The sequence below is a fragment of the Coregonus clupeaformis genome, chromosome 16, assembly GCF_020615455.1.
Source record: "Coregonus clupeaformis isolate EN_2021a chromosome 16, ASM2061545v1, whole genome shotgun sequence".
NCBI lineage: Eukaryota > Metazoa > Chordata > Actinopteri > Salmoniformes > Salmonidae > Coregonus > Coregonus clupeaformis.
This window is the reverse complement of record NC_059207.1, coordinates 48,398,171-48,420,369: the sequence shown is the minus strand read 5'-3', so window position 1 is coordinate 48,420,369 and position 22,199 is coordinate 48,398,171.

Sequence of the window (22,199 nt, the reverse complement as noted above, 5' to 3'; positions counted from 1 at the left end):
TTTCAAAAAATTCTTAAATATAAATAACGGAAAAGTGGTGCGTCACCCCCTTTGCTATGAAGCCCCTAAATAAGATCTGGTGCAACCAATTACCTTCAGAAGTCACATACTGTAATTAGTTAAATAAAGTCCACCTGTGTGCAATCTAAGTGTCACATGATCTCAGTATATATACACCTGTTCTGAAAGGCCCCAGAGTCTGCAACAACACTAAGCAAGGGGCACCACCAAGAAAGCGGCACCATGAAGACCAAGGAGCTCTCCAAACAGGTCAGGGACAAAGTTGTGGAGAAGTACAGATCAGGGTTGGGTTATAAAACAATATCTGAAACTTTGAACATCCCACGGAGCACCATTAAATCCATTATTAAAAAATGGAAAGAATATGGCACCACAACAAACCTGCCAAGAGAGGGCCGCCCACCAAAACTCACGGACCAGGCAAGGAGGGCATTAATCAGAGAGGCAACAAAGAGACCAAAGATAACCCTGAAGGAGCTGCAAAGCGAGTATCTGTCCAAAGGAGTATCTGTCCATAGGACCACTTTAAGCCGTACACTCCACAGAGCTGGGCTTTACGGAAGAGTGGCCAGAAAAAAGCCATTGCTTAAAGAAATAAATAAGCAAACATTTGGTGTTCGCCAAAAGGCATGTGGGAGACTCCCCAAAAATATGGAAGAAGGTACTCTGGTCAGATGAGACTAAAATTGGGAAAAAATCCCGGTGGCTAGATGTGCCAAGCTTATAGAGACATACCCCAAGAGACTTGCAGCTGTAATTGCTGCAAAAGGTGGCTCTACAAAGTATTGACTTTGGGGAGGGTGAATAGTTATGCACGCTGAAGTTTTCCGTTTTTTTGTCTTATTTCTTGTTTGTTTCACAATAAAAAATATTTTGCATCTTCAAAGTGGTAGGCATGTTGTGTAAATCAAATGATACAAACCCCCCAAAAAATCAATTTTAATTCCAGGTTGTAAGGCAACAAAATAGGAAAAATGCCAAGGGGGATGAATACTTTCGCAAGCCACTGTAAATGTAAATAAATCCCCTTTGAGCACATGCATAACTATAGATAAATCGACAGGATAGTTTGAGTGATGAAAGTTGGACAGAGGATCTCGAAATCTCTGAGCAAGAAACACTTGGATGAACATAAAAAAACTAATGTTAGGCTATTTTCTGGCAATTGTGCTGTTATTATGTGCCAGATGTTAACACTACAACCCGTAATAAATGGCCCATTTGCGAGATTGACTTGTCATTTCAATAGGCATAGGCTACAGATTAAAATCTGGGTTTATGATTGTAATTCAAATTTTGCCAGTTTGCTTAGCTAAAGGCAGGTCGTCTATAGCCCCTGATAGGCCTACGTCTAATTTCAGATAGTCTACAGTAGCCTAGACAAGATGTAGGCAAGATGTAAACTGAACGATTTAGCAGCTTGCTTAGTTCAAATTAACAGACTCATTTATTCAACATGAATAGCGAGGCTATTTCACAATAAGAAGTGCTTGTGTTTCCCAATAGCCTGCTGGAATAGGCTACTGAGGATGGGGTCATAATTTCAATCACTGAATTAAATATTAACAATATGTATATGAACCACAGGAGGTTGGTGGCACCTTAATCGGGGAGAACGGGCTCGTGGTAATGACTGGAATGGTATCAAATACATCAAACACATGGTTTCCAGGTGTTTGATGCCATTCCATTTGTTCCATTCTGGCCATTATTATGAGCCGTTCTCCCCTCACCAGTCTCCTGTGATATGAACTGAGTATGCCTGTCAACAACAGTGTTTATTTTTTTAGAATTTGTTTTACCTATAATCTGACACCTGTTACCGTCAATCTAATGAGTTCATAACAACACAAGACTACAACAACAAACTGAAGTCATAGGCTTTTGGTTGCCAGCTCCAGGTAGGCTACACAAGTGGCACAAATTGATTTGCAATGACTCCAGTGATGTCGTTATTTCAACATATTTATTGTATCAAATGGTAGCCTACAATGGCATATACATTAATAGGCTACTTGATGGCCAACAGAGACAAATTTATAATTCTCCACATTTAGCCTAATAATGTCAGTTTCATTGAGGACATTTCCCCATAAAAAGAACCACGCTAGGGAGTTCCATAACTTCCATTTCAAATTTCCACTCGGGCAGCCACCGAGACCCAAGAACTGAGCATGCATAAAGCACTTTGCTTGATACAAACATGGTCTCCTTTTTGCTTTATTGAGTAAGGCATCTCCAAAATGCAGGTGTTTCAGCCTAGCTCAGTGCTTTCTGTGGTGGTTGGGCAGCCAGCGGAAAATACGGAGCGTAGGTGTTGGTAATGTTCTCTAGTTGCGGCGTGATTGGCTCTGTGTTCTGTTGCTCATGGGGACACTACGTCACCGCCAAATCTAAGGGTAGAGCTCGAAAATTCAAGCCCCTTGGGTGCTGCCATAGACTTACAGTAGAAGTGGCCATCCAAGAAGGCTCAAGGTCATTGGCCATAGATAAAATGACGTCAAATCACATTATATCTACAGTAGCTTTGATTGGACTGATCATGTCAACATCATACTTTCAAAATCTTAGCTAGCAGTCATCATAATGAATCAAGTCGATAATCTACTCGCAAATCCTTTTAAATCCTTGTCATATGAAGAGAAATAATAGATCAAATGTATCAGAGCTCATCGGCCATTGGACATAAACATTATACAACAAGTTGGAAATTACAAATTCAACAATGAGTGGTTTGGAAGGAATCAGTGGCTAATGCAAGCATTGCAAAGCAATCACTAGCCTGCTATTCAGTGGAGTGGCTGTGTGGTCCCAAGTCTGTGATTAAGGGTCTCTTTTCCAAGCTTAAAATTATAAACATTCAACATTTGCCATGCTGTCAATGAAGCATGCTTTGCATACTTTGTGCTGCGCTCAAAACAACTGTTAACTTGGAACTGTGAAATCTGACTTCAATGAGTTCAAGACAACTGGGAACTCGGGAAAAACTAGCTCAGACTGGGAAAATACGTTTTGAACGGTCATCCAACTCGGAATTGTAAATCTGGAATGGCTCTTTCTAGAGCTATGACCTGAAGATCACTGACGTCATCATGATTCAACCTTGTTTTTTTCAGAGAATTCAAGTGAGCACAGCACAACAAAGTGAGTCCAAAAATGTATTGTATGCTGCTGCATAAATTATGTAATATGCCAGGGAGATATGTATACCGTAGCTAAGAAAGTAATATTAAATGTATGTTGTGTAGTAAGCTGGTAGTTGCCCATGTAATTTGGTCTATTTTCCCCTCTTAATTTCGCCTACTGACTTGGTGGTGCACATGTAGCCTATATCCTGTTTTAGAGAAATGTAATCATTGAATATTGTAAGAGCTTTCATTGTCTGCTTATATGCCCCCTTTATTTATTATATGGTTCTGACTTGGTGTACAGGGAGAACACTGTAAGAGTGGCCCATGTTCTGAATTCTGTTACTGTACATTTCAAAAGTGCTGAACAAATAGTTATATTGACTACGTTAGTCCTAGCTCGCTCATTAATGTCTTAATCAAAATTACGGATTGCCTCTTATCCGCTTGTCATCCCCTTATGCCATAGTTTGTACATCTCAATTGTCAGTAGAATCTACATTTGTTTAAGCAAGTCAGCCATATCAGCTATGTTTTTTAAAAGGCAGTAACTGAAGCTGAATGAACTGTTTCGCTGCCAGACAAGGCTCCGCTGATAGCCAAGTGTAGCAGTGGTAAGGTGTTGGGACTGCTGTTGGGACTGCTTTATGTAGGCCCCAACAGTTTGTGGGCACCGTTTGTCACAGTCATAGTGTAATTAATGTATTGTTTAGTGTTATGTTGTGTAGTGGCTTTGCTGGCATGCATCCCACTTTGTTTGTTTGTTTGCCCTACCAAGATTTACATGCTAAAATCGCCACTGGTTATAGCGTATTAATATGTTTTATGGAAAAAGGGTTGGAAATAGGTGTCCCCATATTGACAATCTAAATAGCCTACCTACAACTGGTAAAAGGTTGTCACAAAGTGCACGCGTGCTGCTCTCTCTCCTCTCGCTCACGTGACTCAGCCAATAACTCTCTCAACACACACACACACACATACACACACACACACACACACCCTCTAGCCCTCCCCACCACTGACTAACTCAACAACAGCCTGCCTCACTGCCTGACAGTCAGCAGCAGGTCACAGTGAAATATATTTTTAGAGAAATGCCATGGCGGCCGCGGTACAACTTTGAAATAGCGCAAAAACCCGCAACCCATACATTTTCAAAGTAGACCAATTTAGCGAGAAAATCGGGGAGGGGGTGTGCGGCGCAGACCGCAGCTGTGTCGCAGCAAGGCAAAAAGGGGTGCTGTGACGTCGTTACGGCAACAGCAAAACGTAATCTAGCGACAAATCAAGGAGCCAATAGCGGATCTCACTGAAAAATAGTTGGCAACAGGGGCGCAACTTTGGTTTTAGAAGTGGGGGTGACATATAATGATAGTTTTTTTTCCAGTTGGATAAACACTCCAAACAGCCTACCCGACCGCTCGGAGGTGTCCGCATTGTCCTAAAGCACACCTATTTTGTATCACATTCCAATTATAAAATTGGGGGGGACAAAAATGCAATTTCAGAATGTGCCCAGTGAAAGTTGCACCCCTTGTTGGCAACAGGATGTTTTCATGAAACAAAGTTGCAATAGTACGATTTGTCAATGTGGACATGCAAGACATGATAAACTAGCTGGGTTACCCCTCCAAAATAGCATCTGGTTAGCATCATGTTAGCTACTGATTTAGCTAGTTAGCTAGCTAACTCCGGTAGTTAGCCTTGTTTACTTAGTTCCCGAGTGGCGCAGCGGTCTAAGGCACTGCATCTCAGTGCTAGAGGTGTTACTACAGACCATGGTTTGATCCCGGGCTGTATCACATCCAGCCATGATCGAGAGTCCCAGTGTCCGGGTTAGGGGAGGGTTTGGCCGGCGTAGGCTGTCATTGTAAATAAGAATTTGTTCTTAAATGGCTTGCCTAGTTAAATAAAAACTTTACCACAATTGATCAATGTGGACCATTGACTGGAGGCACTAGTTGAGTTAGCTACCCCTCCAAAAATAGTACATGGCTGGCATCACGTTTGCTACCGATTTTAGCTAGGCTAGCTAACTAGATAGCTGGCCCTTAGCTAATCTAGCTAACATTAGCTACAGTTGGTGACGAAGTCAATCTGAAATAAGAACTATAACTGCTTTCGGGACTTACATTTTTCAATAGATAACATTAGAAGGAAAGTTTTATATAATAGCCTACACATTCTTACATTGGAAAGCAGCACTTGCATGTGTGTTGTGGGTCTTTGTGTCTTGTGTCATTGTCTTTTGTGTGTTCCTGTTGGTCGGGAATGGGTGGTGGTGGTTGAGATTGTCTCCGTAGCCACTTGGGAACGTTTTACAATTAATCGTTTTATAAATCATGAGCATGTTTTATATCAATTCATGCACACGTTTTAGTAATTTGAGAGTATGTTTTATAATTTGTGAGTTTATTTTATCAATCATGAGCAAGTTTATATCAGTTCATGTATGTTTCAGTACTTCATAGGCACGTTTTATAATTCATGATTTTGTTTAGGGCAGCAGGTAGCCTTGCAGTTAGAGCATTGGGCCAGTAACTGAAAGCTCGCTGGTTCAAATACCTGAGCCGACAAGGTGAAAAGTCTGTTGATTAACCCTAATTTGTTCCAGGGGTGCTGTACCACTATTGCTGACCCTGTAAAACAACATATTTTGGTGTACGTAACAATAAAAACAGGGCTCTACGCTGACCTTTTTTACATGGAGCACTTGTGCGCCTAAGTAGAAAAATGTAGGTGCACACAAAGAAATGTAGGAGCACAATGAAAATGATTTGAGATATTAAAGCTAGAATCCTTATTTATTCTAGATGCACTGATGCTCCTAAATAGAAATTCCAGGTCGTACAGCAAAAGATTTACGCGCATATGCGAGTATGTTTAGGCGCAAATGGTCGCACTGTAGAGCCCTGAATTTAATTACATTTTTTATCTCAGTCAATGTCACCTCCATGGCTCTGTACAGAGGCAATTAGCAATATGTATTATTAGCTAAATTAGCAAATGCATCTACTATTTGAGAAACTGCAGAGGAAAGGAACTGTAGAGATGACAGTTATGGGCTGCTGTAGCACGACACCTGCTTGGAAATAGGCAACAAATACAACCAAAATGATGTGATAAAGACAAAAGCAAGCTATAGTTTCCTCAATTCACAAAGGTAGCTTCCCGAAAGTTGAAGATACATTGTCACAGTCTAGAAATCCCAAGAGAGCTGCTCTTATCTGCCTTTATGCTTGATAGAAAGAGATGGAATGGAGTTTAGGCTTGAATGATTGAATTGAATTCTCATGTCTTGTCTCAAAGGCTAATAGGGTAAAAAGTTCTCTCAACAATTACCTCTGCCTTTGCGTATGCTGTAAAAAATCTGTATGGCCATGCTTCAGTAAGAAATACATGTTTTGCTCTTATGGACTGATTCCCTACTTCATCATTGATGTCCACTGAAGAAAACGTTAGATAGCCTAGGCTACATAATGTATATTTCCATACCCTATATTTTGTTTGCCACCTTACAAATTGGTTTATTCTATAGGCCTATATAATATCTTGCAAATTCTGAGGCCATAATTGTCAACACAAGATGATGACAGTCTGTATGTATGCTGAATTGAATAAAAGAGCATAACTAATAATCAAGCTTTGATTATTTGAATCAGCTGTGAAGTGCTAGGGCAAAAAAAAAAGTGCACCCAGGAGGTGGGGCCCCAGGACCGAGTTTGGAAAACCCTGCTCTAGTCAACAGCTTGCAGATACAGTGTGGGTAGAATAGCCTACATGAGGAGATTATTATGGACAAAAGAGCAAGATTATTTTTATTTGTCAAAAGGCAGCCAATCATCAAACATCATGTCTTCAGAATAAGACCCTTGATATTTATTGGAAAGGAGCATCAATCACTGTGTGCACTTTCACCACCTTGTGAAGTTCATCATAATTTATTTAATCTGTAGCCTAATAAACTGCATTCTTTCCCGATTCATAGTGGGAGGACCACACAACATATCATCGCGTGACTCTAAGTAATTATTATATTTATATTTACACATAAAGGCATTTCCATCACAATTTCTTGTATAATTAATTTTACAGAGACAAAAAGATCCCTACGGAATTCCTCGACAAAATATGCACTGGTGGCCAGGGAGGCATTGCTTTGTTTGAATGATGGCCCACATCAATCTTGGTACCAACCTGGCTGACTTCTTTATGGAACAGTATAGTATGGGTTGTTGCCTGGCTGGTTCCTGAGAAGAAGAAAAAAATAGCAAAAACATGAGTTAATCTGCCAAAATGAAGACCAAAGGCTATGCAGATGTATCATTATTATGATGTAGATTAAAATAACAATTTACATGCAGTTGTCAGCAGCAGCGAAAGCGAAATCCTCTGTCTCTGATAGTTGGGTTACTGCCAGACTGAGCAAAACATAGAGAGTGTGTTAAAAGTCATTAAAGATTGACTAGGCTATTAAATCACCAATACTTACTATAAATAATTTATTATAAATAATTTAGATACATACAGTGCATTCGGAAAGTATTCAAGACCCATTTACTTTTTCCACATTTTGTTACGTTACAGCCTTATTGTAAAATGTATCAAATTGTTTTTTTCCTCATAAATCTAGACACAATACCCAATAAAGACAAAGTAAAAACAGGTTTTTGCACATTTTTGCAAATGTATAAATAACCCCCCCTCCCCCCGGAAATATCACATTTACATAAGTATTCAGACCCTTTACTCAGTACTTTGTTGAAGCACCTTTGGCAGTGATTACAGCCTCAAGTCTTCTTGGGTATGACGCTACAAGCTTGGCACACCTGTATTTGGGGAGTTTCTCCCATTCCTCTCTGCAGATCCTCTCAAGCTGTCATGTTGGATGGGGAGCGTTGCTGCACAGCTATTTTCAGGTCTCTCCAGAGATGTTCGATCGGGTTCAAGTCGGGGCTCTGGCTGGGCCTCTCAAGGACATTCAGAGACTTGTCCTGAAGCTATTCATGCGTTGTCTTGGCTGTGTGCTTAGGGTCGTTGTCCTGTTGGAAGGTGAACCTTCGCCCCAGTCTGAGGTCCTGAGCGCTCTGGAGCAGGTTTTCATCAAGGATCTCTCTGCACTTTGCTCTGTTCATCTTTGCCTCGATCCTGACTAGTCTCCCAGTCCCTTCCGCTGGAAAACATCCCCACAGCATGATGCTGCCACCACCATACTTCACCGTAGGGATGGTGCCAGGTTTCTTCCAGACGTGACACTTGGCATTCAGGCCAAAGAGTTCAATCTTGGTTTCGTTAGACCAGAGAATCTTGTTTCTCATGGTCTTAAGAGTCTTTAGGTGCCTTTTGGCGAACTCCAAGTGGGCTGTCATGTGCCTTTTACTAAGGCATGGCTTCCGTCTGGCCACTCTACCATAAAGGCCTGATTGGTGCAGTGCTGCAGAGATGGTTGTTCTTCTGGAAGGTTCTCCCATCTCCACAGAGGAACTCTAGAGCTATGTCAGAGTGACCATCGGGTTCTTGGTCACCTTGCTGACCTCGCTGACAAAGGCCCTTCCCCCCCGATTGCTCAGTTTGGCCGGAAGCCATCTCATGCACTGTCAACTGTGGGGCTTATATAGACAGGTGTGTGCCTTTCCAAATCATGTCCAATCAATTGCATTTACCACAGGTGGACTCCAATGAAGTTGTAGAAACATCTCAAGGATGATCAATGGAAACAGGATGTACCTGAGCTCAATTTCAAGTCTCATAGCAAAGGGTCTGAATACTTATGTAAATAAGGTATTTCTACTTTTTATTTTTAATACATTTGCAAAAAATTCAAAAAGACTGTTTTCGCTTTATCATTATAAGGTACTTTGTATAGATTGATGAGTGAAACAATTTATTTTATCCATTTTAGAATAAGGCTGTAAAGTAACAAAATGTTGAAAAAGTCAAGGGGTCTGAATACTTTCCGAATGCACTGTATATTTGAATTAAACAATCAACTTTGCTCACCTAATAAATTTTAAAATAACCTGCTTATTGGTAGGCTATTTGCTAGTTTAACCACCATCCTTTTGCATCATCATGCTGGAATGGCAGTTTGACCAAAAGGTTCTATATAGAACCCCTTTTTTAATCTATAGTGTATGCTTTTATTAAGCACATTATTTCCTAGCTTCTGGCTAGCATTTAGTTTGCAACAGCACAGGTTTGTATGAACCTTGCTGTTTGCCACTCCGACCTTTGCAACAATGTTGCAAAATCTCCCCCATGTGGTCCTCTGTAGCTCAGCTGGTAGAGCACGGCGCTTGTAACGCCAAGGTAGTGGGTTCGATCCCCGGGACCACCCATACACAAAAAAATAAAAATAAATGTTTGCACGCATGACTGTAAGTCGCTTTGGATAAAAGCGTCTGCTAAATGGCATATTATATAGAGAGTTAACGGTGTCGGAGGTCAGCTAGAGGGGAAATCATGCAGCAGCATCATTAACATGGATATAAATGTCAATGCAAAATAGCTAAAACAAATGAAAAAGGAGCTAGTTAGCTGTGATTTCAGAGTTTGATGTGTTAGCTGTTGTTTGCTAAAATCCACATTACACTCTGGGGTAGGGATAGAACCCTTGTGGAATAATTATAATGTTAAGGAAAGATTTGAATGGAGAAAGCTGATTCGAGAGAAGAGCTCCCTTTCTATCGACCCTATCAGTATCGACACATGCTCCAATTAAGCACTTAGCGACCGTTCTCTCTGCATGGTGTTTTGGAAAAGATCCATCGTTAAAACACTTGTAAGCCTAAGTTCCATCGCTATTGGGAAATCAGGCCCAGCATGAGGCAGAATGCCATCAATTCTTTCTCACGTTCTCTTATAGTCTTCTCTTCATAACTACCATAGACACAAAACCCTTCTTTCCACCCACCATGTGTGTCTGAACAGGCACTATCTGTACCAGCTATTGATTGTGCATCTGTGTTAATCACAAAGCTCAGTAGACAACTCTGTCCCTGCCTGCCTGTGAGTCTGAGTGGAGAGGGGGGACAGGGGGGTTTGTCCTTGAGAGGCTCCCTGTCTGCTCTTGGTAATTAACAACAACAGCATTCATGTCGATATTATCATAATCATGGCTGTTTGGATGCGTCCCGTTCCTGCACTCAGGCCACCGTGTGTTATTTTGGCGACGCAGTTAATTTCCTCCCGTTGTGCCACTCGCCTCTATGTAATTATTCCATTCCTGCTCTTGATCGCCATCGCAAAGGCAGAAGAGAGGTAAGAAAAGAGAGAGACAGAGAGAGAAAGAGAGAGAGAGAGAGAGAGGGGGTAGACATAGAGGCAGAGGAAGAGAGACCGTGAGAGAGAGAGATGAGGGGTGTCCAAAAGATGCTTCACCATGTTCTGTTTGTGGAAATGAATTATTGTGTACATGTATGTGGGTCATTCCACCAATTCGGTGCCTTTTGAGAAGTGTAACTTTCACCTAATTTTAACATGAAAAAAACAACATGTTTTCCCATCTCAAGAGGTTAAATAAATAAAAACAATACTATAGTAAGTGCCTATTAAGTGCCAAATAAAGTAACAGGGTTGACCATAACAGGGTTGACGATTTCTTCTTAAATCAGCCAAAAATTCCCATGTGACAGGAGGAATGGAAGCTTGTCGTGTGCAACAGGGAGTGGCAATTGAAGGCAACCTTCACAAAAAAAACATCAAATTGTTAAAACATTTCTAGCCTGTCTATCTATGGGTAACAGGGTTGATGTGTTATGCTCGACCCGCTCAGTTTTCCACCAGAAAATGGCCAAAAAGAGTAGAACCAGCTCACCTGCTTTTACACTAAGATTTGACTATTAGATGTTCAATGTTTATTTTGAAAAAAATATTTTAAAAGGAATAGTTTTGCATATTAAACAATAGTTCAGTTCATGTTACAGGGTTGACCTTAAAATGAGGGACAGAAGTAAATGAATCACTAATCACGTGAAATAAATAATAATCTTCAAAAATGACTGTCAAAGCAACAAAATAACTAGGGCTTTACAATGATGGTGAAACTTGGATAAATGTTTGGATTAAGAGGGATAAACTCTTCCTGGAAATAACACAGGGTTGACGGAGGGACATGTCAAAATGCTGAATTTTGGCACTTTAGCTAGCCTTTATTCATATAAGAAAATCTGATTTATTGAATTCTCCATGTGGTCTATATTAAAGGGCACTTCATTTAATATAACAGGCTTTAAAATGCAATATTGGTGCACAATTTCTACATAAAGTATCAAAGAAACACAAAAGGCACTCTTTTCGTGGAACGACCCATGTGCAACAGGAGTCTGTTTCTTAGAATTATATCATGAGAGTAAAGTGTCTCCTTTGATGTGTTAAACAGCAGCTCAGGAGACATTCAGAAATGTCAAAGGGGATACCACACATTATGGCTGAGTCCCAAATGGCATCCCATTCCCAATATACAGATGTAGGATCTTAATTTGATCACTCTTCTGTTACTGAGAATTTTCCTGCACATTAGGCACATAAATAAAAATGTATCAACCCCTACAAAAATAGTATATTAATTATAATCCACATAATAATTCACATTTTCCTTCTGTAACAAACTGGCTCAAATTAAGATCCTACATCTGTAGTGCATTACTTTTGACCAGGGCCCAAAGGCTGTGGTCAAACATAGTGCACTATGTAGGGCAGGGTTTCTCAAACTGGGGTCCAGCGTCCACGAAGTACGGCAGGCATTCCGCAGGCAGATCTCATATAAACTCAGCAAAAAAATAAACAGCCCTTTTTCAGGACCCTGTCTTTCAAAGATAATTCGTAAAAATCCAAATAACTTCACAGATCTTCATTGTAAAGGGTTTAAACACTGTTTCCCATGCTTGTTCAATGAACCATAAACAATTAATGAACATGCACCTGTGGAACGGCCGTTAAGACACTAACAGCTTACAGACGGTAGGCAATTAAGGTCACAGTTATGAAAACTTAGGACACTAAAGTGGCCTTTCTACTGAATCTAAAAAACACCAAAAGAAAGATACCCAGGGTCCCTGCTCATCTGCATAAACGTGCCTTTGGCATGCTGCAAGGAGGCATGAGAACTGCAGATGTGGCCAGGGCAATAAATTGCATTGTCCGTACTGTGAGACGCCTAAGACAGTGCTACAGGGAGACAGGACGGACAGCTGATCGTCCTCACAGTGGCAGACCACGTGTAACAACACCTGCACAGGATCGGTACATCCGAACATCACACCTGCGGGACAGGTACAGGATGGCAACAACAACTGCCCGAGTTACACCAGGAACGCACAATCTCTCCATCAGTGCTCAGACTGTCCACAATAGGCTGAGAGAGGCTGGACTGAGGGCTTGTAGGCTTGTTGTAAGGCAGGTCCTCACCAGACATCACCGGCAACCACGTTGCCTATGGGCACAAACCCACCGTCGCTGGACCAGACAGGACTGGCAAAAAGTGCTCTTCACTGACGAGTCACGGTTTTGTCTCACCAGGGGTGATGGTCGGATTCAAGTTTATCGTCGAATGAATGAGCGTTACACCGAGGCCTGTACTCTGGAGCGGGATCGATTTGGAGGTGGAGGGTGCGTCATGGTCTGGGGCGGTGTGTCACAGCATCATCGGACTGAGCTTGTTGTCATTGCAGGCAATCTCAACGCTGTGCGTTACAGGGAAGACATCCTCCTCCTTCATGTGGTACCCTTCCTGCAGGCTCATCCTGACATGACCCTCCAGCATGACAATGCCACAAGCCATACTGCTCGTTCTGTGCGTGATTTCCTGCAAGACAGGAATGTCAGTGTTCTGCCATGGCCAGCGAAGAGTCCGGATCTCAATCCCATTGAGCACGTCTGGGACCTGTTGGATCGGAGGGTGAGGGCTAGGGCCATTCCCCACAGAAATGTACGGGAACTTGCATGTGCCTTGGTGGAAGAGTAGGGAGGTCATACAACATCTCACAGCAAGAACTGGCAAATCTGGTGTAGTCCATGAGGAGGAGATGAACTGCAGTACTTAATGCAGCTGGTGGCCACACCAGATACTGACTGTTACTTTTGATTTTGACCCCCCCTTTGTTCAGGGACACATTATTCAATTTTTGTTAGTCACATGTCTGTGGAACTTGTCCAGTTTATGTCTCAGTTGTTGAATGTTGTTATGTTCATACAAATATTTACACATGTTAAGTTTGCTGAAAATAAACGCAGTTGACAGTGAGCGGACGTTTCTTTTTTTGCTGAGTTTATATATACACTGCTCAAAAAAATAAAGGGAACACTTAAACAACACAATGTAACTCCAAGTCAATCTGTGAAATCAAACTGTCCACTTAGAAAGCAACACTGATTGACAATAAATGTCACATGCTGTTGTGCAAATGGAATAGACAACAGGTGGAAATTATAGGCAAGACACCCCCAATAAAGGACTGGTTTTGCAGGTGGTGACCACAGACCACTTCTCAGTTCCTATGCTTCCTGGCTGATGTTTTGGTCACTTTTGAATGCTGGCGGTGCTTTCACTCTAGTGGTAGCATGAGACGGAGTCTACAACCCACACAAGTGGCTCAGGTAGTGCAGCTCATCCAGGATGGCACATCAATGCGAGCTGTGGCAAGAAGGTTTGCTGTGTCTGTCAGCGTAGTGTCCAGAGCATGGAGGCGCTACCAGGAGACAGGCCAGTACATCAGGAGACGTGGAGGAGGCCGTAGGAGGGCAACAACCCAGCAGCAGGACTGCTCCCTCCGCCTTTGTGCAAGGAGGAGCAGGAGGAGCACTGCCAGAGCCCTGCAAAATGCCCTCCAGCAGGCCACAAATGTGCATGTGTCTGCTCAAACGGTCAGAAACAGACTCCATGAGGGTGGTATGAGGGCCCGACGTCCACAGGTGGGGGTTGTGCTTACAGCCCAACACCGTGCAGGATGTTTGGCATTTGCCAGAGAACACCAAGATTGGCAAATTCGCCACTGGCGCCCTGTGCTCTTCACAGATGAAAGCAGGTTCACACTGAGCACATGTGACAGACGTGACAGAGTCTGGAGACACCATGGAGAACGTTCTGCTGCCTGCAACATCCTCCAGCATGACCGGTTTGGCGTGGGTCAGTCATGGTGTGGGTGGTATTTCTTTGGGGGGCCGCACAGCCCTCCATGTGCTCGCCAGAGGTAGCCTGACTGCCATTAGGTACCGAGATGAGATCCTCAGACCCCTTGTGAGACCATATGCTGGTGCGGTTGGCCCTGGGTTCCTCCTAATGCAAGACAATGCTAGACTTCATGTGGCTGGAGTGTGTCAGCAGTTCCTGCAAGAGGAAGGCATTGATGCTATGGACTGGCCCGCCCGTTCCCCAGACCTGAATCCAATTGAGCACATCTGGGACATGATGTCTCGCTCCATCCACCAACGCCACGTTGCACCACAGACTGTCCAGGAGTTGGCGGATGCTTTAGTCCAGGTCTGGGAGGAGATCCTCAGGAGACCATCCGCCACCTCATCAGGAGCATGCCCAGGCGTTGTAGGGAGGTCATACAGGCACGTGGAGGCCACACACACTACTGAGCCTCATTTTGACTTGTTTTAAGGACATTACATCAAAGTTGGATCAGCCTGTAGTGTGGTTTTCCACTTTAATTTTGAGGGTGACTCCAAATCCAGACCTCCATGGGTTGATAAATTTGATTTCCATTGATAATTTTAGTGTGATTTTGTTGTCAGCACATTCAACTATGTAAAGAAAAAAGTATTTAATAAGATTATTTCATTCATTCAGATCTAGGAAGTGTTCTTTTAGTGGTCCCTTTATTTTTTTGAGCAGTGTATATATAACACAACAATTACATACTTATTTCATTTATTTCATAAACAAACGTATGCAACTCCCAATACCCCTGTGTGAAAAAGTAATTGCCCCCTTACACTCAGTAACTGGTTGTGCCAACTTCAGCTGCAATGTCTCGAACCAAACGCTTCCTGTAGTTGTTGATCAGTCTCTCACGTCGCTGGGGAGGGATTTTGGCCAACTCTTCAATGCAGAACAGCTTTAACTCAGCGACATTTGTAGGTTTTCAAGCATGAACTGCTCGTTTCAAATCCTGCCACAAAATCTCAATTGGGATTATGTCTGGACTTTGACTAGGCCATTCCAAAACTTCAAATTTGTAGCTTTTTAGCCATTTTCATGTAGACTTGATTGTGTGTTTTGGATAATTGTCTTGCTGCATGACCGAGCTGCGCTTCAACTTTAGCTCACAGGCGGATGGCCTGACATTCTCCTGTAGAATTCTCTGATACAGCGCAGAATTCATGGTTCCTTCTATTAAGGCAAGTCGTCCAGGTCCTGAGGCAGCAAAGCATCCCCAAACCATCACACTACCACCACCATGCTTGACTGTTGGTATAAGGTTCTTACTGTGGAATGCATTGTTTGGTTTTCTCCTAGCATAATGGGACCCATGTCGTATAAAAAGTTGACTCAAGTTTGCCAAAAAGCCCCAGTTTTTTTTATTTAATTTTTTTAGCTAGAATCCTTAGTTGCTACATCCATTTTTGAATAACATTATATATTCATGGAATCTTGAAAGATATCATGGATGGTCAGTCCTTGCATCAATAGCTCTGTCTATGAATTTGAGAGCGGTTACATTTCTCCAGGCCCATCCCTCAGTTTTTTACCAAAACAGAGGCATGTAGAATTGCAGATAATTAGTTTGAAAACTGCAAAATGTTCTCTCCGATGGCAAGACGTTGGCTTTTAAAATGTTCCTTCCCAGTGCCCGAGATTTGGTTTGCCCGGCCATGCACTGCCGAAGTCATAGTAAAACTCCTTGTAAACCATTTCTCTCACTTGAGTTATGAGGGGATCCCTGAACCCCTGGAATACGGTGCCATTTCGAAACCTATGACTGAAAGCCTATGACTGACAATTAACACCAACAAACCAGACGCTTATAAGAAATCCCGCTATGCCCTCCGACGAACCACAAAACAGGCAAAGTGTCAGTACAGGACTAAGATTGAATCGTACAACACCAGCTCCGACAGGGCTTGCAAACTATTATAGACTACAAAGGGAAGCACAGCCGCGTGCTGCCCAGTGACACGAGCCTACCAGACGAACTAAATTACTTCTATGGTCGCTTCGAGGCAAGCAACACTGAAGCATGCATGAGAGCATCAGCTGTTCCGGAAGACTGTGTGATCACGCTCTCCGTAGCCGATGTAAGTAAGAACTTTAAACAGGTCAACATTCACAAGGCCGCAGGGCCAGACGGATTACCAGGACGTGTACTACGAGCATGCGCTGAACAACTGGCAAGTGTTTTCACTGTCATTTTCAAACTGTCCCTGACTGAGTCTGTAATACCAACATGTTTCAAGCAGACCACCATAGTCCCTGTGCCCAAGAACACTAAGGTAACCTGTCTAAATGACTACCGACCCGTAGCACTCACGTCTGTAGCCATGAAGTGCTTTGAAAGGCTGGTCATGGCTCACATCAACACCATTATCCCAGAATCCCTAGACCCACTCCAGTTTGCATCCTGCCCCAAAAGATCCACAGATTATGCAATCTTTATTGCACTCCACACTGCCCTTTCCCACCTGGACAAGAGGAACACCTATGTGAGAATGCTATTCATTGACTACAGCTCAGCGTTCAACACCATAGTGCCCTCAAAGCTCATCACTAAGCTAAGGACCCTGGGACTAAATACCGACCTCTGCAACTGGATCCTGGACTTCCTGACGGGCCGCCCCCAGGTGGTAAGGGTAGGTAACAACACATCTGCCACGCTGATCCTCAACATGAGGGCCCCTCAGGGGTGCATGCTCAGTCCCCTCCTGTACTCCCTGTTCACCCATGACTGCATGGCCAGGCACGACTCCAACACCATCATTAAGTTTGCCGACAACACAATAGTGGTAGGCCTGATCACCAACATCGATGAGACAGCCTATAGGGAGGAGGTCAGAGACATGGCCGTGTGGTGCCAGGATAACAACCTCTCCCTCAACGTGATCAAGACAAAGGAGATGATTGTGGACTACAGGAAAAAGAGGATCGAGCACGCCCCCATTCTCATCGACGGGGCTGTAGTGGAGCAGGTTGAGAGCTTCAAGTTCCTTGGTATCCTCATCACCAACAAACTATCATGGTAAAACACACCAATACAGTCATGAAGAGAGCACGACAAAGCCTATTCCCCCTCAGGAGACGGAAAATATTTGGCATGGGTCCTCAAATCCTCAACAAGTCTACAGCTGCACCATCGAGAGCATCATGACTGGTTGCATCACCGCCTGGTACGGCAACTGCTTGGCCTCCGATAGCAAGGCACTACAGAGGGTAGTAGGTACGGCCCAGTAAATCACTGGGGCCAAGCTTCCTGCCATCCAGGACCTCTATACCAGGCGGTGTCAGAGGAAGGCCCTAAAGATTGTAAAATACTCCCACCACCCTAGCAATTGACTGTTCTCTCTGCTTAGCCGGCCGCGACCGGGAGACCCATGGGGCGGCGCATAATTGGCCCAGCGTCGTCCATGGTTGGGGAGGGAATGGCCGGCGGGGATGTAGCTCAGTTGGTAGAGCATGGCGTTTGCAACGCCAGGGTTGTGAGTTCGATTCCCACGGGGGGTATGAAAAATAAAAAAATTAAATGTATGCACATGTAACTGTAAGTCGCTCTGGATAAGAGCGTCTGCTAAATGACTAAAATGTAAATGTAAAATGTAAATGTAAATGCTTCCGCACGGCAAGCGGTACCAGAGCGCCAAGTCTAGGTCCAAAAGGCTTCTTAACAGCTTCTACCCCCAAGCTATAAGACTCCTGAACAGCTAATCAAATGGCTACCCAGACTATTTGCATTGTCCCCCCACCCCCCTTTTTACGCTGCTGCTATTCTCTGTTTATTATCTATGCATAGTCACTTTAATAACGCTACCTACATGTACACTACCAGTCAAAAGTTTGGACACACCTACTCATTCAAGGGTTTATCTTTATTTTTACTATTTTCTACATTGTAGAATAATAGTGAAGACATCAAAACTATGAAATAACACATATGGAATCATGTAGTACCCAAAAAAGTGTTAAACAAATCAAAGTATATTTTATATTTGAGAATCTTCAAATAGCCACCATTTGCCTTGATGACAGCTTTGCACACTCTTGGCATTCTCTCAACCAGCTTCACCTGGAATTATTTTCCAACAGTCTTAAAGGAGTTCCCACATATGCTGAGCACTTGTTGGCTGCTTTTCCTTCACTCTGCGGTCCAACTCATCCCAGACCATCTCAATTGGGTTGAGGTCGGGAGATTGTGGAGGCCAGGTCATCTAATGCAGCACTCCATCACTCTCCTTCTTGGTAAAATAGCCTTACAACAGCCTGGAGGTGTGTTGGGTCATTGTCCTGTTGAAAAACAAATGATAGTCCCACTAAGCCCAAACCAGATGGGATGGCGTATCGCTGTAGAATGCTGTGGTAGCCATGCTGGTTAAGTGTGCCTTGAATTCTAAATAAATCACAGTGTCACCAGCAAAGCACTCACACACCATAACACCTCCTCCTCCATGCTTTACGGTGGGAAATACACATGCGGAGATCATCCGTTCACCCACACTGTGTCTTACAAAGACACGGCGGTTGGAACCAAAAATCTCAAATTTGGACTCCAGACCAAAGGACACATTTCCACCGGTCTAATGTCCATTGCTCGTGTTTCTTGGCCCAAGCAGGTCTCTTCTTATTATTGGTGTCCTTTAGTAGTGGTTTCTTTGCAGCAATGAAGGCCTGATTCACACAGTCCCCTCTGAACAGTTGATGTTGAGATGTGTCTGTTACTTGAACTCTGTGAAGCATTTATTTGGGCTGCAATTTCTGAGGCTGGTAACTCTAATGAACTTATCCTCTGTAGCATAGTTAACTCTGGGTCTTCCATTCCTGTGGCGGTACTCATGAGAGCCAGTTTCATCGTAGCGCTTGATGGTTTTTGCGACTGCACTTGAAGAAACTTTCAAAGTTCTTGAAATGTTCCGTATTGACTGACCTTCATGTCTTAAAGTAATGATGGACTATCGTTTCTCTTTGCTTATTTGAGTTGTTCTTGCCATAATATGGACTTGGTCTTTAACCACATATGGCTATCTTTTGTCACAACACAACTGATTGGCTCAAACGCATTAAGAAGGAAAGAAATCCCACAAATTAACTTTTAAGAAGGCACACCTGTTAATTGAAATGCATTCGAGGTGACTACCTCATTTTATTATTATTTTTATTTATTTCACCTTTATTTAACCAGGTAAGCCAGTTGAGAACAAGTTCTCATTTGCAACTGCGACCTGGCCAAGATAAAGCAAAGCAGTGCGATAAAAACAACAACAACACAGAGTTACATATGGAATAAACAAAAACGTACAGTCAATAACACAATAGAAAATCTATATACAGTGTGTGCAAATGTAGTAAGTTATGGAGGTAAGGCAATAAATAGGCCATAGTATAAAATAATTACAATTTAGTAGTAACACTGGAGTAATAGATGTGCAGAAGATGATGTGCAAATAGAGATACTGGGGTGCAAATGAGTAAAATAAATAACAATGTAAATAACAATATGGGGATGAGGTAGTTGGGTGGGCTAATTACAGATGGGCTGTGTACAGGAAGCTCATGAAGCTGGTTGAGAGAATGCCAAGAGTGTGCAAAGCTGTCATCAAGGCAAAGGATGGCTATTTGAACAATCTCGGATATAAAATATATTTTGATTTGTTTAACACTTTTTTGGTTACTACATTATTCCATATGTGATATTTCATAGTTTTGATGTCATCATTATTATTCTACAATGTATTAAAAAATATATATATAACCATTGAATGAGTAGGTGTGTCCAAATATTTGACTGGTACTGTACATATTAACTCAATTACCTTGACTAATCTGTGCCCCCGCACATTGACTCTGTACCGGTACCCCCTGTATATAGCCTCGCTACTATTATTTCACTGCTGCTCTTTAATTATTTGTTATTTTTTAGTTATCAATTTTTTACTGAACACTTATTTTTCTTAAAACTGCATAGTTGGTTAAGGGCTTGTAAGTAAGCATTTCACTGTAAGGTCTACACCTGTTGTATTCGGCGCATGTGACAAATAACATTTGATTTGATTTATAGGATAGGCCATTGGTAGTTCCCCATTTCAGAAATGCATCAGTGAAATTAAATTTCCCTTTTTAGTGAATGCAAAGTGCATAGGCCTTATATTAGCTCAAAGCACAGGCTACTGGTTGTGGTGCTATCAAACCCAACCATAGAAGTGAGACAGAAGCAGCAGTAATCTCTGGCCTGTGCCCAAGCATCTGCTGCAATGTGCCCTGCGTGCCAACCACAAACAGAACGCTGCTTTGCAGACCCAGGGTGTCTAAAATGCCACCCTATTCCATATACAGTGGGGGAAAAAAGTATTTAGTCAGCCACCAATTGTGCATGTTCTCCCACTTAAAAAGATGAGAGAGGCCTGTGATTTTCATCATATGTACACGTCAACTATGACAGACAAATTGAGAAAAAGAAATCCAGAAAATCACATTGTAGGATTTTTAATGAATTTATTTGCAAATTATGGTGGAAAATAAGTATTTGGTCACCTACAAACAAGCAAGATTTCTGGCTCTCACAGACCTGTAACTTCTTCTTTAAGAGGCTCCTCTGTCCTCCACTCGTTACCTGTATTAATGGCACCTGTTTGAACTTGTTATCAGTATAAAAGACACCTGTCCACAACCTCAAACAGTCACACTCCAAACTCCACTATGGCCAAGACCAAAGAGCTGTCAAAGGACACCAGAAACAAAATTGTAGACCTGCACCAGGCTGGGAAGACTGAATCTGCAATAGGTAAGCAGCTTGGTTTGAAGAAATCAACTGTGGGAGCAATTATTAGGAAATGGAAGACATACAAGACCACTGATAATCTCCCTCGATCTGGGGCTCCACGCAAGATCTCACCCCGTGGGGTCAAAATGATCACAAGAACGGTGAGCAAAAATCCCAGAACCACACGGGGGGACCTAGTGAATGACCTGCAGAGAGCTGGGACCAAAGTAACAAAGCCTACCATCAGTAACACACTACGCCGCCAGGGACTCAAATCCTGCAGTGCAAGACGTGTCCCCCTGCTTAAGCCAGTACATGTCCAGGCCCGTCTGAAGTTTGCTAGAGTGCATTTGGATGATCCAGAAGAGGATTGGGAGAATGTCATATGGTCAGATGAAACCAAAATATAACTTTTTGGTAAAAACTCAACTCGTCGTGTTTGGAGGACAAAGAATGCTGAGTTGCATCCAAAGAACACCATAATTACTGTGAAGCATGGGGGTGGAAACATCATGCTTTGGGGCTGTTTTTCTGCAAAGGGACCAGGACGACTGATCCGTGTAAAGGAAAGAATGAATGGGGCCATGTATCGTGAGATTTTGAGTGAAAACCTCCTTCCATCAGCAAGGGCATTGAAGATGAAACGTGGCTGGGTCTTTCAGCATGACAATGATCCCAAACACACCGCCCGGGCAACGAAGGAGTGGCTTCGTAAGAAGCATTTCAAGGTCCTGGAGTGGCCTAGCCAGTCTCCAGATCTCAACCCCATAGAAAATCTTTGGAGGGAGTTGAAAGTCTGTGTTGCCCAGCGACAGCCCCAAAACATCACTGCTCTAGAGGAGATCTGCATGGAGGAATGGGCCTAAATACCAGCAACAGTGTGTGAAAACCTTGTGAAGACTTACAGAAAATGTTTGACCTGTGTCATTGCCAACAAAGGGTATATAACAAAGTATTGAGAAACTTTTGTTATTGACCAAATACTTATTTTCCACCATAATTTGCAAATAAATTCATAAAAAATCCTACAATGTGATTTTCTGGATTTTTTTTCTCATTTTGTCTGTCATAGTTGACGTGTACCTATGATGAAAATTACAGGCCTCTCTCATCTTTTTAAGTGGGAGAACTTGCACAA